This window comes from Melozone crissalis, unplaced genomic scaffold, assembly GCF_028551555.1.
Source record: "Melozone crissalis strain CALT ecotype California unplaced genomic scaffold, PUWL_Pcris_2 ptg000062l_1, whole genome shotgun sequence".
In the NCBI taxonomy this organism is placed as follows: domain Eukaryota; kingdom Metazoa; phylum Chordata; class Aves; order Passeriformes; family Passerellidae; genus Melozone; species Melozone crissalis.
The window spans coordinates 1,004,542-1,019,275 of NW_026535840.1; positions in this window are offsets into that span (position 1 = coordinate 1,004,542).

The window sequence follows — 14,734 nt, forward strand, 5'->3', positions numbered from 1 at the left end:
GAGCCAAAATGAGGGATATGGGACTCCCAGCATCTCTCCAAAATGCAGTTTATTCCATCCAAGGTGTTACAGCAGCCCAGGGTGGCGGGTGACAGAGCTGTGCCCACAGCTGTCAGCTCCAGCTGCAGGCAGGCCTGGAGACCCTTTGGTTTTGGTTACAATGCATTAGATACTTTCCCTTTGGTTACATTGCATTGTTGACTTTTCTTTTGGTTCCAATGCATTATAGACTTTTCTTTTGGTTACATTCCATTATATACCTTTCTTTTGGTTCCAATGCATTCTATACTTTTATTTTGGCTACATTGCATTATAGACTTTTCTTTTGGTTACAACGCATTATATACTTTGCTGAGCATCTTAATACAGCAGAACCAATCTATTCCTTAACTATTATCTATAGCCTATCATAACTACTATAATTACCATATTCATGTTACTGTTCTCCAATCACTACAAGTTAGTACATCACAGTTTAAGCTAGAAGTTGATTTTTTAGTTTTCTTGCAGCAGAAAATTCTGAGAGCTTTTTTCTACTTGCAACATTTGCTGACTTGTTTGCCTGTGCTCCCTTTCTGCTTGGTAAAAACATCTTCTTGTTTGGGGTGGGTTTATCCTTTGCTCTAAGCCATAAAAACCCTTCTAACCAACACACCCTTTGCCTCCTTGGCTATCCAGTAAGCCTGGCTCAGCAATTCTTTTCTTCTATATCAAAACTTGCTTCCATCTCTATTCCTTCATCAGATTCTGCATTTAAAAATCTTTCTGCTAAGCACACATATCTGTAAGACTTTCTTTTCACCCTTCCCAACTGCAGGCACAGGTGAGGAGGGCCATGCACCCACCCTTCCTCCAGGCTGGCATTTCCCTGTGACCCTCCTGGTAATCCAGGGGCAGGAGGATCAGGAGCAATCTGAGCTGTTATCTGAAGATCAGCAGACACTAATTACCAGCTGCAATCAAGGAGAGGGCAGGACCAGCCTGGTTAGTGGGACTTCAGATGGCTCCTGTGGTGAGCTGGCTCTCAAAGTAGCTCGGAACCCAGAAGAGGAGGGTAAATCCCAGTGGAATGTGTGCAACACCTGGATTTTAGGATGCAGGAGGCCCCAGGGGATATGGAGGATGGCAGAGGACGTGTGGCTGGCTAGGAAAACCTCTCTGCCCTGTCAGGGCACACAAAGTGGGTGCTGCCTTTGTGCTGGTCTGTTATGAACCCCCTGCTGAATAAAGACCCCCAGCCCTCCCAAAATCAGCACTCTCAGCCTCCCAAAATCAGCCCTCCCAGCCTCCCAAATCAGCATCCCAAGCCTCCCAAAATCAGCACTCTCAACCTCCCAAATCAGCACTCCCAGCCTCCCAAAATCAGCACTCTCAACCTCCCAAAATCACCACCCCCAGCCTCCCAAAATCAGCATCCCCAGCCCCCCAAAATCAGCACTCCCAACCTCCCAAATCAGCACTCCCAGCCTCCCAAATCAGCACTCCCAACCTCCCAAAATCAGCACTCCCCTTGGCTGTGCTGCCCAAGCCAGGACAGGGAGTGCAGATGGGGTGGAGGATGGATCTGAGACCCAGAGAGTGCTGGAGCAGGTGATTATTTTATTCTTTTTGAGGAAGAAATTGCCGTGTGGCACTGCCTGGCTTTACCTGAAGGGTGATTATTTTATTTTGCAGGAAGAAATTGCCGTGTGGCACTGCCTGGCTTTACCTGAAAGGTGATTATTTTATTCTTTTGAGGGCAGGAGGATGCAATTGCCATGTGGCACTGCCTGGCGTTACCTGGAGGGTGCAGCTGATGAATAGGAGTGTTTCACTTGCCTCGGGCTGAGCCACAGAAAGCTCAGGAGAGTTTTTTTCCTGAGCTGCTCCATTAACACAAACAGACAGCAACGGGAGCTGCTGACACCGGGGTTAATTAAATCCATCTCTCCATCAATTCTTATTCAGCCATTATCGATGGTCATTAGATCAGCGACAAAGTGACAAGCAAACAGTAATAGACTCATCTTAACCCTTGTGATGCTGGACGAGGGGGGAGGTGGCTTCCCTGCTCAAATTCTGCTCTCCCTCAGAGCATCCCAGCTGTGTCTGAGTGTCCTCTCAGTGGCCAGGTCACATTCTTCCAGCAAGGAGGAAGAAGGGACACATTCTCCCTGTGTCCCTCTCTGTCCTTCTCCCGCAGCTTCATGGCCCAAGGTCACACAACCCCAGAAGCGTTTGGCTTGGAATGGAATTCAGGGATCATCTTGTTCCATCTCCCTGCCGTGGGCAGGGACACCTTCCCCTACCCCAGGCTGCTCCAAACCTGGCCTGGGACACTTCCAGGGATCCACAGCTGCTCAGGCCACCCTGGGCCAGGTTCCTGCACTGTTCCTCAGTGGATGTGACACGGTGACATGAAGGCTGAAAGCAGCAAGGTCCCACTGCCATGGCACAGAGAGATGCTCTGGGGCACCTGCACCTTAATGTTGGTCCTTTGGGTCACAAAATCCCCCTGGCCACAAAATCCTTTTGGTCACAAAATCCCCCTGGCCACAAAATCCTTTTGGTTACATAATCCTCCTGGTCACTAATTCCCCCTGGTCACAAAGCTGCCCCAAACTGCCAGGCAGAGCAATGGGCTGATGCCACCCTCAGCAGAGACCCACAGAGCTGCTGTGCACACCTGAGCAACCAAACAAACCATGGAATAAAAACCCAGGGATAACTCCACCTGCGAAGGGACTGAGAAGAAGGAAAAGGGAATATTCAGCTCCCAGAGAAAGGGAATATTCAGCTTCCTTCGTGCAGAAGGCAGAGCTGCTGCCCCCTGCCCCACTGCCATGTCCTGCAGGCCCTTCCAGCGCCACTCACACTTTTGCAGCCAGCCTGGTGGGGAAAAGCTGTGGCTGCTGCTGCTCTGCTCCCTGTCCCCCTCTGATTAACAGCTGAAATGAGAAACGAAGGCTGCCCAAGGGCTGCAATACATTTTCACGCTCCCGCCGCCGCAGCCAGCAAGGCAGTGTCCAGCTCCCTTCAAGGTCACCCACCACCTTCAAGTGACTTTCCAGTGCTTGTGTCCTGTGGTTTTAGCTCCTGGAGTGAAGAGATGGCAGTGCTGGCCCACGTGATGATGGGCTGTGAAACGTCAGCAGTAAAATAAACGCGTAATTTTGTGCAGGTAAATAACACAAATAGGATTTTGGGTTTTTTTTGTCTGCTTGTAAATCATAGAATCACTGAATGGGCTGGATTGGAAGAGACCTTAAAGATCATCTAATTCCAACACCCTCCCATGGGCAGGGGCACCTTCCACTATCCCAGGGTGCTGCAAAGCCCCATCCAAAATGGTCTTGGACACTTCCAGGTGATGCCTTGGGAAGGCTGAGCTAGAACAGAGGCTGGACAGAGTTAAAGAATAAAGTAGGGATTTATTAAAAGGATCTCCTCCATGGATCCACCTTGGGCAGCATGACAGCCCAGCCAGGGCTGCACCCAAGATGAACCAAAATGGGCACAAAAATGGACAACTGGTCACGGGGTCTGTCACTTTGATCAGTTCTGCTCCATTTGCATCTTGCAGTTCAATGTAAAATTCCAGTTTTCGCCCATGCAGTCCCACCCTGCTTGTTTTTCTCACTCCAGCCCACGGTGTTTGTGCTCTTGGTGCTCAGATCTGGATCATTTGTCCTTGGTGCCCAGCTGGAGCAGGAATTGTTTTGTCTCCCTGCTCTGTGCACAGAGCTCCCTGATATGGAGCCCAGATCCACACATTAAAGCAGCACAGAATGTGAAAAATATAAAAGCTAAAACCTGATCTGAAATTGAGAGTAATTGCCCCCCTCAGCACAGCCCCTGGTCCAGGAAAGTGCCTGTGTGTGGTGGGGATCCAGCTGGGATCCCCCTTTTCCGCCTGGGAAAGGGAAAAGTGGCTGGGTGTGAGTAGGGACAAACACTGAGCAAAGCCTGAGCTCGTCCCTGCTCTGGGAAGGGACCAGGGCTCTGCTCAGCAGCTCAAACCTCACACACACCCCTCCCCAAAAGGGAAATAATTGCCATATTCATTTGTGGAGGGAAATAATTACTTCATTCATGACACAAAGTCAATTTTTGTCCTGAACCAGAGGGAGCCCTGCACTGACAGAGGGAATTTGAAGGAGAGCAAGAATCAGCCTGGCATTTGTATCCTCAATTAAAGGCGAGAAGGAGCCAGCGGTGAGCTGGGGGGGCTTTTCTTTCCCCCTCTCCCTCTGTTTTTTTGCACATCAAATTAGATAACAGCTAAAATGTTCTGACTTCTCCAGCTCAGGCTGGGGGAAAAGGAGAGGTCTCCTTTAACTTTATTAGCTGTACTGAAATCAAAAGTTGACTGAGGCAGGAGCTCTTTCCCTCCCTCATTTTGTGGCAACTGCTGGGCAGAGAGGGGCAGACTGTTGGTCCTTTAGTGGGGCCAGGAGAAGGGCATGTCTGCATGGGCTAATTGATGGCTACTAAATTATATGGGAAAAGAGGCAACTGCAGGTGTTTTTTTGTGTAAATATATGTGTTTTTCCCCATCTGCACCACCATGATTGAAGGGGTGATCTGTGATAGAAAACTGTCAAAACATTGATGAATATTTCAGGAGGAGCCACATGCATTGTACAGGGCTTTTCTTAAATCTTTAACCAAATCTTAAATCATTGGGAGGGCTGTTTAGGGGTTCATTCAGCAGCAGTGGGAGCAGGGAGCCCAAGGGGGTCTGGGCTGTGATATCCTTGTGTGAGGCTCAGCACTTCCCTTGGGATGGGGATGACACCGTAGGGAATGTCATGGAATCCTGTAATGGGTTTGGAATTCTGTAATGGGTTTGGAATCGTGTAATGGGTTTGGAATCCTGTAATGGGTTTGGAATCCTGTAATGGGTTTAGAATCATATAATGGCTCAGAAGGGCCCTCACAGACCATCCACTTCCAACCCAAATATCCTTGAGGCCCTCCACACAAAGGCGAGCTTTCCCTGCCTCCAAAACCAAGTGCAGAATGTGGAGATCAGCCCTGGCTCCATCTTCCTCCCTGCATCCCTCAGAGCATTCCCAGCCTGCGCTTCTCCTGGGCACTGGCTAAATGCACTTCCTGACCCTCACACACTTGAGCACAGCCCTCTGAGAAGGATGGAGAGCAGGTTTGCAAAGCTCTTTTTTCTCGTCCACGTTGACTTTTCAGCACCTGGCTTCAGCAGGGAGCTTGTCCTTGTTGGAGGGATCTCAGCTGGAGCTTTGGGGCCAGGCTGGGAACAGCCAGCCCAATCCATGGGCATTTGCACCACGGGGAAAGCAGGGAGCAGCTCTCAGCCTGGTGAGTGGAAAAGTCCTGCTGGCTGGTAGCTATTCTGAGGGAAGGCATTAATTGAGGACCAGGGGGAAAACAATAAAGCCATGCCCGAAATAGAAGCTGTCAAAACGTCGTTGCTAGGAGTGAAGCCGAGTCCAATTTATGATATTTTCTTCCTGTTGCAGAGCTTCAAAGCAGCTGTAAGGGGCCTGGGTTTGGGGTTTCTTTGCTCCCACCAAAGTTGCCAAAGCTGTCCCCTGTGCCCGGGGCAGGCAGCGCCAGCCGGGCGCCATCAGGGCTGATGCTTTTCCCTGACATTTGGAAGTTGCCTTCAGGGCCCTTTGCATTTGCTGCTCCAAAGATTTGCTGGTTTATTTTGGAAATTAGCAGCCCTCGAGCTTTTTGATTGAGAAAGCCTCTAAGAAAAAGGGAGTTTTTCATGTGGAGGGAGGATCACCTGCAGGACGGAGGATTTGCTTCCACGATAGGGAGAGAGAAGAGGGATTTTTAAGGAGTAGTTTTGATGTTTCACGTACAAAATGAATGGGTGAGGGTGTGATTCCGGGAGCAGGACCTCCTGCTGCACCAATCCTGGAATACCAACCTGGGATGGGACCTGAGGAGGACCAGCATCCCAACAGGATTGGGATGCTGATCCCAACTGACTTCTCCCAGCAGCCCCAAGTGGGAGCAGGGTGGTTTATGCTTCTCCCACCCCACCTTGCCTCTCCATAAACAGCGTTTCAGCTGAAGAAATGAACACCTCACTGGATGAACACTAGTAAGGGGAAGAAAGGGAGGAAAAAGCCTGCTCTGCTATCTGGGCTGGGCACATGTGGTGGCCTGTGAGGGCTGTTGGTGTCAGAGCCCTCCCTGCAGAATCCTTTTGGGTTCTTCCCATGCCACGATTTCCAAGGACCCCTCAGGACAAGAATTCTCCTTCCACCAACATTATCTCACAGCACTTGCCATCTTTTTTTCTCCCCCATGCAGAAAGCTGCAAACCGAGACCCCGAGGCACGCGTGCGGCGCCAAGACAACTCTGGGATCTCTCTTTTAAAGCTATATTTTTCATTTTGCAGTGTTCAAACACCATCTGCTGTTTTGCACGGCGGTGCTTTCACAGGAGGGGAGCGTTTTTAGGTGTAAATTGTTCTTTAAAGTACATATTGACAGTGCTGGAGGCTGGAGAGGCTGGATAAACCCTACGGGAAGTACCACAGCCCTGGGCTGTAATGGCCACTCTCACTGTGGGGGACTGCATGGTTAGACGGGATAGTGGGAAGGGATGGTTTTCTGTGAGGCACAGGGTGCCCAGAGCAGCTGTGGCTGTCCCTGCATCCCTGGAAGTGCCCAAGGTTGAGCTGGACAGGGCTTGGAGCAGCCTGGGACTGTGGAAGGTGTCCCTGCCCATGGATAGGGGGGAAGGAATGACTCCTTAAAGTCCTTTGCGACCCAAACCTTGTAGGATTCTATGAATCAAGGCCAGCATCACCCCAAAAAGACCCCTTGGGTTTATAATAATGAACTGGCAATGCTGCCTGTGATGTGTAACTTTTGGGAGACCTGGGTTATTCAGAGCAACTAGGCCTCACTTCAGAGGACGCTCCTGACAAAAACCAGGATAATGAGCCCACCCCTCAGCTAATCCTCTGTCTCTCTTTCAAGGCAAGTAAAGCAACAGCAAATAACTGGCGGAGAAACAGTCCCTGATCTGCAGCACTTCAGCCAAATACAATTCCAACAATTGCAGCGTCCCCTGCTCCGGTGTCCCTGGGATGGAATGGCTGCAGCCCTGCACTGTCCCAGCACTAATTGCCTGTCTCATTGCCAGCTATCACCTTATTTATTTTAGGAGCTGTAATTTATGTCGGGCCAAGTGGCCCAATTAGAGCAAGGTCAGGGAGTGGCTCCTGTGGAAAGGTGAGAGCCAGAGCCAGGCGGTGCAGCAGCCTGTGGCCCAGCCTCTCCAGGAGCATGCTCCCAAATCCCTGCATGGCCCAGGCCCGGGCACGCTCCCCAGCCAAGCACAGGGAAGCAAACTTCGATTTTTTTCTCCCATTTTTCTATTTCATCTTCTCTTTTTTATTTTTTTTTTTTCCTCCTGCCGTTCCAGGTTCTTGCTGGCAACAAGAGCAGTTGTGTTTTGACGAGTTAATAAACATCTCCCCCAGGAGCGAGGCAGCTCCAGCATGCTCTGCTCCACCCGTGTTTCACGTCCTGACTAACAGAGTTTGCCGAGCAAGAGGTGTTTTTCTAATCTGAGAACTCACGTTTCCCACCTCTCCCCGGAGCTGCTGCGCTTCCCTGCTGCTGCTGCGATTCTGCTGTTATCTCCTGGAGGGCATCCCGTGGCTGCAGCCCGCCCTCTCCTTTCTGCCACCCCCAATCCCACGTTATCACTTGGATCCCGTGCCTTGGAGCCGTTTATCAGCCTCTGGAGTTGAGATAGCAGGGTTCATCTTGCTCTGGGACCTGTGTGCTCCCATGGCACTGGATTACCTTCATCTCCAAAACCACCTTGAGCTGCTGCTGAGTGCCAGGGCTCTGCAGGGCTGGCACACCTCACCCTGCTCCTCCCAAGCACCTCCATCACTGCTAACCTATAACCTATGGGTTCTGGCAGACCAAAATCCAAGATTTCTTCATCATTTTCAGACCAGCATGTGAGGAAGGGCTCGGGAACCTGAAGAGGGACGTTGCTCCACAACCTGCTGTTATTAGGATGCCCCTCAGGGCTGCATCCAGCTGGAGGTGGCTGCTGCCTTCGTGTCTTTTGGCAAGAGGAATCGAGCCCTTGGATGTGGCATGAGGCAGCCCTGGGAAGGTGGACTGTGGCCCATGGAGCCGAATTGCCAGTTCTGACTTGTAGAACATTATTGCTGCTGAATTATGGATGGTTATTGCACCTCCTGGACGATAAATTATTGAGCTGACACGCTGGATGGAGAGTGAGGAGCAGGGGCCCTGCTCATGGCAGGCAGGTCTGGAATGTGGTGTCCTCACCAGGAGTGGAGGATGTGTGGTCCCCCTCCCCTTCCTGAGCAAGAGGAAGCTGTTTCCACAGCTTAGCCCTGCTCACCCTGTCTCACCCAGCCAGCTGTGAGGGCAGCCCCAGCCACAAATCCCCGGTGAGGGATCCTGAACAATCCCTGCACTGGGACATGGACAGAAACTCCAGGGTCCCCTCTCTGCCTATCCTGCAGCATCATCACGGGCAGCTCTGAGCCAATAACCTCTCCTTGCCCTCAGGGGGACGTGGGGCATGGTTTATTCAGCTGATTAGGTGCTATTTATCTCCCAGGCTGTGCTGGTCCAGCAATCCTGGCAAGGTCTGCTGAGCCCTTGTCCGACACGTGCTGCCGGCAGCCTTGGGCTTTAGGGACTCCCTGAGGTGGCTGTTCCATCATGTTTAACAGACCTTGACAGACCCGTGCGCCCCGTGAGTTTGCCTAAATGCTTTCTGGGGGCCACTTAGGCTGCAGGTCTCCATAGCACCCTGTGGCAACGAGTTCCATAATTTAATCGTGGGTGGCGTGGAAAAAGCGCCGTCTTTTGTTTGTCCCTAAATCTGCTGCCTGATAACTCGATTTGGACACTCCTAGTTCCTCTCTTGGAAGAAATGGGGAATTATCACTGCCTCTGCACCTGCTCCACAGCACTGCTGCTTTTATACCGTCCTGCTGTGGCTTTTCTTTCCCTCTCTCCCTTATTCATCCCTCCTGGCAATTTCCAACTCTCCTGCCAGCCCTGCTTCACACGGAGGATGGAGACGGGAAGATCCCTGCTTTGCTTTGCTGTGCTGATCTCCCTCTTCCAGATGCTCAGGAGGCACCACTGACACCAGTCCAGGTGCTGGCAGCTCCCTCTGGAGCAAGCCCTGCTTTCAGTGAACACCCCCAAGGTGTGTCCTGGTGGTTTGGGGTGCTCACTCCATCCCCTTGCCTCCTGTGTGGAGCTGATCCCTGTCACCCTGCTGGTTCCCTGTGGGAGCTGCTCCCAGTCACCCTGTTGGCTCCCTGTGGACGTGTGGAGCTATTCCCAGCCACCCAGCCCAGCCCCTGCCATGGGAAAGGTTCCTAAAGTGGGTTATGTCCACCTTGGGAATCACCATCTCCTAACCAGCCTTTCCTGGCCCCAGAGGAGCAGCTTTCACCTCCACTGTCCTGCGGGACACAGATGCTGTGAAGCACCATCAAGGTGGAGGAGAGGGGTGGCAGGAGGGCCCAGGAGGACACAGGGGGTTGGGTTTGTGTCTGCCCCTCCCCATGCCCAGCAGGATTTCCATCTCCTCTCAAGCTGAAGCCAAGGAGACTCTGGGGTGGGGGGAAAGCGAAGCGCTTTCCCTAATCGAATCACACGCCAGCGTCACTTGTAAAGCTCTGCAAAGCAGAAAGGACTTGGGAGCCACTGAACCACAAACTCCTGCTCCCTCCCCGGTGCCTCGTGGAGATCCTGCCTCTCCTCTCCATCTCTTGCCCATGAGCTCAGCCTGGGAGGGGGCCAGGACTCAGAGACCCCACCTTGTTCCCCACGCCAGGTATCCCATGGGCTGGAGGATTTGGGGATATGGAAATGGTGTCTCCACCATCTTGGGGTGTTCATCTCGGGGTGTTCTGCCCTCTCTGGTCATGTCCCTGACAGGGGATGCACGATGTCCTGCTAAGCAAGGGGGTCTCCTCCATCCTCAGCTCCCGCGAAGGTGCTGCACCTTCTCCTGAGCCCCCAGGCATGGAATGGGCCTCCCTGTTCAGAGGTGAGGGGCAGGACAGTCCCTTGCCTTCACCTCCCTGCCCTGAGCTTCACCTGGGGAGCCCCAGTGTGGGCTGGGGGAGCCCATGGAGAGGGGGAAGGAAGGGAGGGTGCTGGCTGCTCCACCCTCAGGGAGCATGGGAGGAATTCAGCAGGGAATCATAGAATCATGGGACGGTTTGGGTTGGAAGGGACTCTAAGGATCACCTTGTTCCAAATGGGCAGGGACAGCTTCCACTGGACCAGGTGGCTCCATGCCCTGTCCAGCCTGGCCTTGGACACTTCCAGGAATGGGGCACAGCTTCTCTGGGCACCCTGTGCCACCCTCACAGGGAAGGATTTCTATCTTACATCTCTTCTACATCTCCCCTCTTTCAGTTTCAAACGCTGCCTCCCCTTGAGCTGGCCCATGAAAAAACTGAGGGGACACACTCAAGTGACCCAGGTGTCCCCAGCAACAACCTACCTGTCAAAACACACTGCTCCACCTGTTTTGCAGGAAAACCTGCTCTGTCCTCCTCCCACCCTTTTTCTGCCCTGTGTGGAGAAGTAAATTCCTCGTCCTTTCCAGGCAGCATCCAGGATTTCTCCGTGGCATCTCCGTGGCAAGAGCATCCTTGCAGCAGGTCTGTCAGCAGGAATTTCTGCAGCCTCCTCTGGTGCTCCCAGAGCTCTCAGGTGAGGAAATCGTCAGCAGTAGGGGGAAAAAATGAAATGAACCACGGCTAACTCAGTGTTTACTTCGTGCCTGGTAACAACAAGCTGCCTGTTAAAACCCCCCCTTTACAAAAAGCAGAGAGATTTCAGCCTGGCTGCATTCCCAGAGGAGGGAAGAGGATTTCTGTGGGGCAAGAGGAGACGTGGCAGGGTGAGGTGGTGGGGAGGCAGTGCCAGGGCATCGGGGCAGCAGCATCCCAGGGAAATCAGAGCTCTCTGCAAGGCTTTTCCACGCTAGGAAAGCCCTTCCCAGTGCCTTAACTCCACGTTATCAGCAGCTTTGCTGTGTATCCCCTCTTTTCCCCCCGTGTGCTGGTCTTCAGGCTCTCTCTCCTTCCTAATGCCTGATTAGGTAGGCAGGGCTGTTTGTCCCGATAGCACAGCTATGCATAATGCCATGCAAATTGCCTCCAAGACCTCTGAACCCCCAAATAAAACAGCTACCCCTGGCTACCCCTGGCTGCAGCCTTTCCAGCTGACCACAGCTGCAAATAACGTCTGAGGGCTTGAAAGAACAAGCTCTTTTAAAAATAATAAATAAAAATTTTTGTTCTTCCCACCGATTGAAATTTTCTTTGTACTGTAAAGATGTCTTGATAAGTTGGTGCCAGCAAGCCCAGCCTTATCCCAGAGATATTTAGTGAGGAGCAAGGTCTGAAAGGAATCCACAGAGGATGCTCCAGCCCACCCCAGGTCTGCTCTGCCTCCAAAGGAAGTTTGGGCGGGAAAAGGACCCACCCCTCCCATGACACTGCGGTCAGGGCTGAAGGGCGCCGTGACCTTGCATCCCGAACAAGCGAGTCTTTGTCTCCCCTCCTGACGAAGCTCTGTGAGTTCCCTCTGTTTATTATTCATCAGATTGCCATCTTTTTTAACGCTTTCATGCACCCCCTTCCTCCTGCCTGTGCCTGAGACCCCAGTGTCCAGCCAGGTGAGCTCTCTGCCCAGGTGTGGGATGTGCTGGTCCTGCCGCACCCCTGAGCCGGAGCAGCGCCTCCCTTCGCCTGGAACCCTTTCCGTGTGCCATCCCCTTGCCCTTGAGCCCCCCTGGGCTGGAGCCCGCCCGGTGCAGCTCCTCACACCCCGGCTCCGTGCTGGGAGCGGTCCTGCAGCGCCGGGAATTTGACTGACACGTTCACGCCTGGCCATTAGAGGGAAAAACGGGGCTAGTGCGTAAACACCTGGGAGGAAAAACAGCCCTTTGCCTTAATGATAGTTTGTCATGTCATATTTTTCTCAAATGGCGCAACGGGGGTAAGTGAACCCTTCATTTGCATGGCTTTAATTCGTATTTTGAATACCAGACCGCCTTAAACGCTGCCCGGTTTAACCCACCCGCTCTTGCTGGTTTTCCACACTCTGCTTCACTTTGAAATTGCCCTCATCTGGCCTGATCCAGCTGGAAAACACCTTTTTGTCCTGCTTTATTTTCCCAGAGCGCTTACCCCCCCAATGTCAGCACTGCTGAGTTTGCATCAGGTGCATCCCTTCTCCAGGCTTCACTCCCTCGACAGCAGCTGGAAACGAGATTTTTTAAAATTTTTTTTCCTGCTCTTCAGCCTTTTCTGGCACGTCCCACTGCTCTGTAAATACCGGCTGAAGTGCAGCCGAGTGTGGGATGCTGGAGGTAGCACTCAAGGCAGCTGCACCACCACTGATGTGCAGGTGGCCTGAGTTCTTCCTGGTTTTTGGGGGTGCCTGTGGCTGAGGGAGAGGGTGGCAGAAGCAGCTTGGGCAGTGGCAGGTCTGATTTTTAAATATACTGTGAGAGAGAGTAGCATCCTTAACCAAAGATCGATCTTTCCTTGTGTAATTGAATTTGACACAATAAGTCATGTACATAGAGCCAAGGATCTCTAATTCCTGAGGCTCAGAAGATGCCTTGGGAAGGTGAGGAAACCACTGTTCCCATGCATCCACCAGCATCCAAGGATTATTTGGGGATGATCCCATAAACGTGCCTTTTTGAGTATCTTTTAGGGGGGCCAAACATCCGCTGGCGCACCAACCAAACAGGTGGAAAACGGATCGTGTTGGACAAACATAAGATATCCAAACCTGAAGCATTAGCTAAAGTCACCCAAACATTTCTTTTAGGTTGGCTAACTGGCGAAAGCTCATGACAGCTCTGCAAGGTTCTCCAAGGTGGATTTTAATTTTTGGGCGGCAGCTTGCATGTAGCACCTCAATGGAACAGCCTCTGCATCCCGCCAGGGTTTGCACTGCAAGGTGGGTTTTCATTTTTGGGTGGCAGATTGCACGCAACACCCTGATGGAACAGCTTCTGCATGCAACACCCTGATGGAACAGCTTCTGCATCCCGCCAGGGTTTGCACTGCAAGGTGGATTTTCATTTTTGGGTGGCAGCTTGCATGTAGCACCCCAACTGAACAGCCCTGCATCCCGCCAGGGTTTGCCCTGGCTCTGAAGGCTCGGGGCAGGCTGAGCCCTGGGATCCAGCCTGTGGCTGGAGCAGCTCGCCGAGCCCGCGGAGCTCCGGCGCCAAAGCCGCGGCTGCACCGGGCTGGCAGCGAGGCACAGGCTGTAATTACTGCCAGGGCGCCTTCCCCCGCTGCCCTAGCCCGAGGAGCTGAGCAGCTGCCAGCAATTAAAACTAGTTAGCAGTTCCCAGGATGTTTTAACCATTTCTAGGCGGCCGTGGAGCAGCTCTGGTTGGCACTCTGACGGCACGGACACTGCTGAGCGTGTGGCTTGGCTGAGTTTGGGGGTCTCTCTCTCCCCCCAAAAAAGCATTGCTGAGTCCTTTTGGCCTCCCTCCCTTCCTCCACTGAGCCAGGGTGTGGTTTAAACCCATTCTGAGGAGGGACTCAGTGGCTGGAAAATCGCAGTCCCACCAAAGCTGGCAAAGCTGAGAGGTTGTTTGCAATTCTTTACAAGGACGGAGATTTGGGCATATCGTGGAACGGTTTGGGTTGGAAGGGACCTTAAAGATCATTCAGTTGCAAACCCCTGCCATGGGCAGGGACTCCTTCCACTATCCCAGGCTGCTCCAAGTCCTGTCCAGCCTGGCTTTGGACACTGCCAGGGGCAGCCACAGCTTCTCTGGGCACCCTGTGCCAGGGCCTGCCCACCCCCACAGGGGAAAAATTCCTTCTCACAACTCCTCTAAACCTCTCCTCTTTCAGCTGAACACCATTCCTCTGTCCTTGTACTATGTGCCCCAGTAAAAAGTCACTCTCCATCCTTTTTATTAGCCCCCCTTAAACCCCAAAGGCCACATATCAAGAAGCAGTTGCAGGGTACCTCCCTAAGCGTGTGAATTTCATCTTTTATTACTCGTGTGTGTCTGCATCTGTTATTTTTATGCTCCTGCAGGTACATCCTGCAGCCTGGATTTTAATGCCCATTTTTTGGGGCGGGGGGACGTGAGAAGAGGGGTATGAGAAGGGACTTTTGGAAGGGGTATGGAGAGGGACTTTTTAAAAGAGTGTGTGGTAAAAGACAAAGAGGGATGGCTTCAAACTGAAACAGGGCAGGGTTAGATGTGGATATTACAAAGGAATTGTTCTGTGTGAGGGAGGTAAGGCCCTGGCACAGGTTGCCCAGAGAATCTGTGTCTGCCCCATCCCTGGAAGTGCCCAAGGCCAGGTTGGACGGGCTTGGAGGAAGGAGATGATCTGGCAGTCCCTTCCAACCCGGCCCGCTCCCGGCGCTGCGCCAGGAGCGGGCAGGACGCTGCTCTCACGCCTTACAGAATTTCCGCGGGGGGCTCGGGGGGGTCCCGGCTCCGCTGGCGTTGCGCGGCTCCCCCTGGTGCCCGCCGGCCCCGCTGCACGGCGGCTCCCACCCACCCATCCACCCAAGAATCCATCCATCCATCCCCCGGGATGCCTGCGCCGGCCCCGCGCATCCCGGGCTGGGCCGGGCGGGGCGCGGCTGAGCCCGGGCTCCGCTGCCGGCAGAGCCCGCCCCGGGCCCGCCCCGGCCCGCCCCGGCCCGCCCCGCCCGGCGC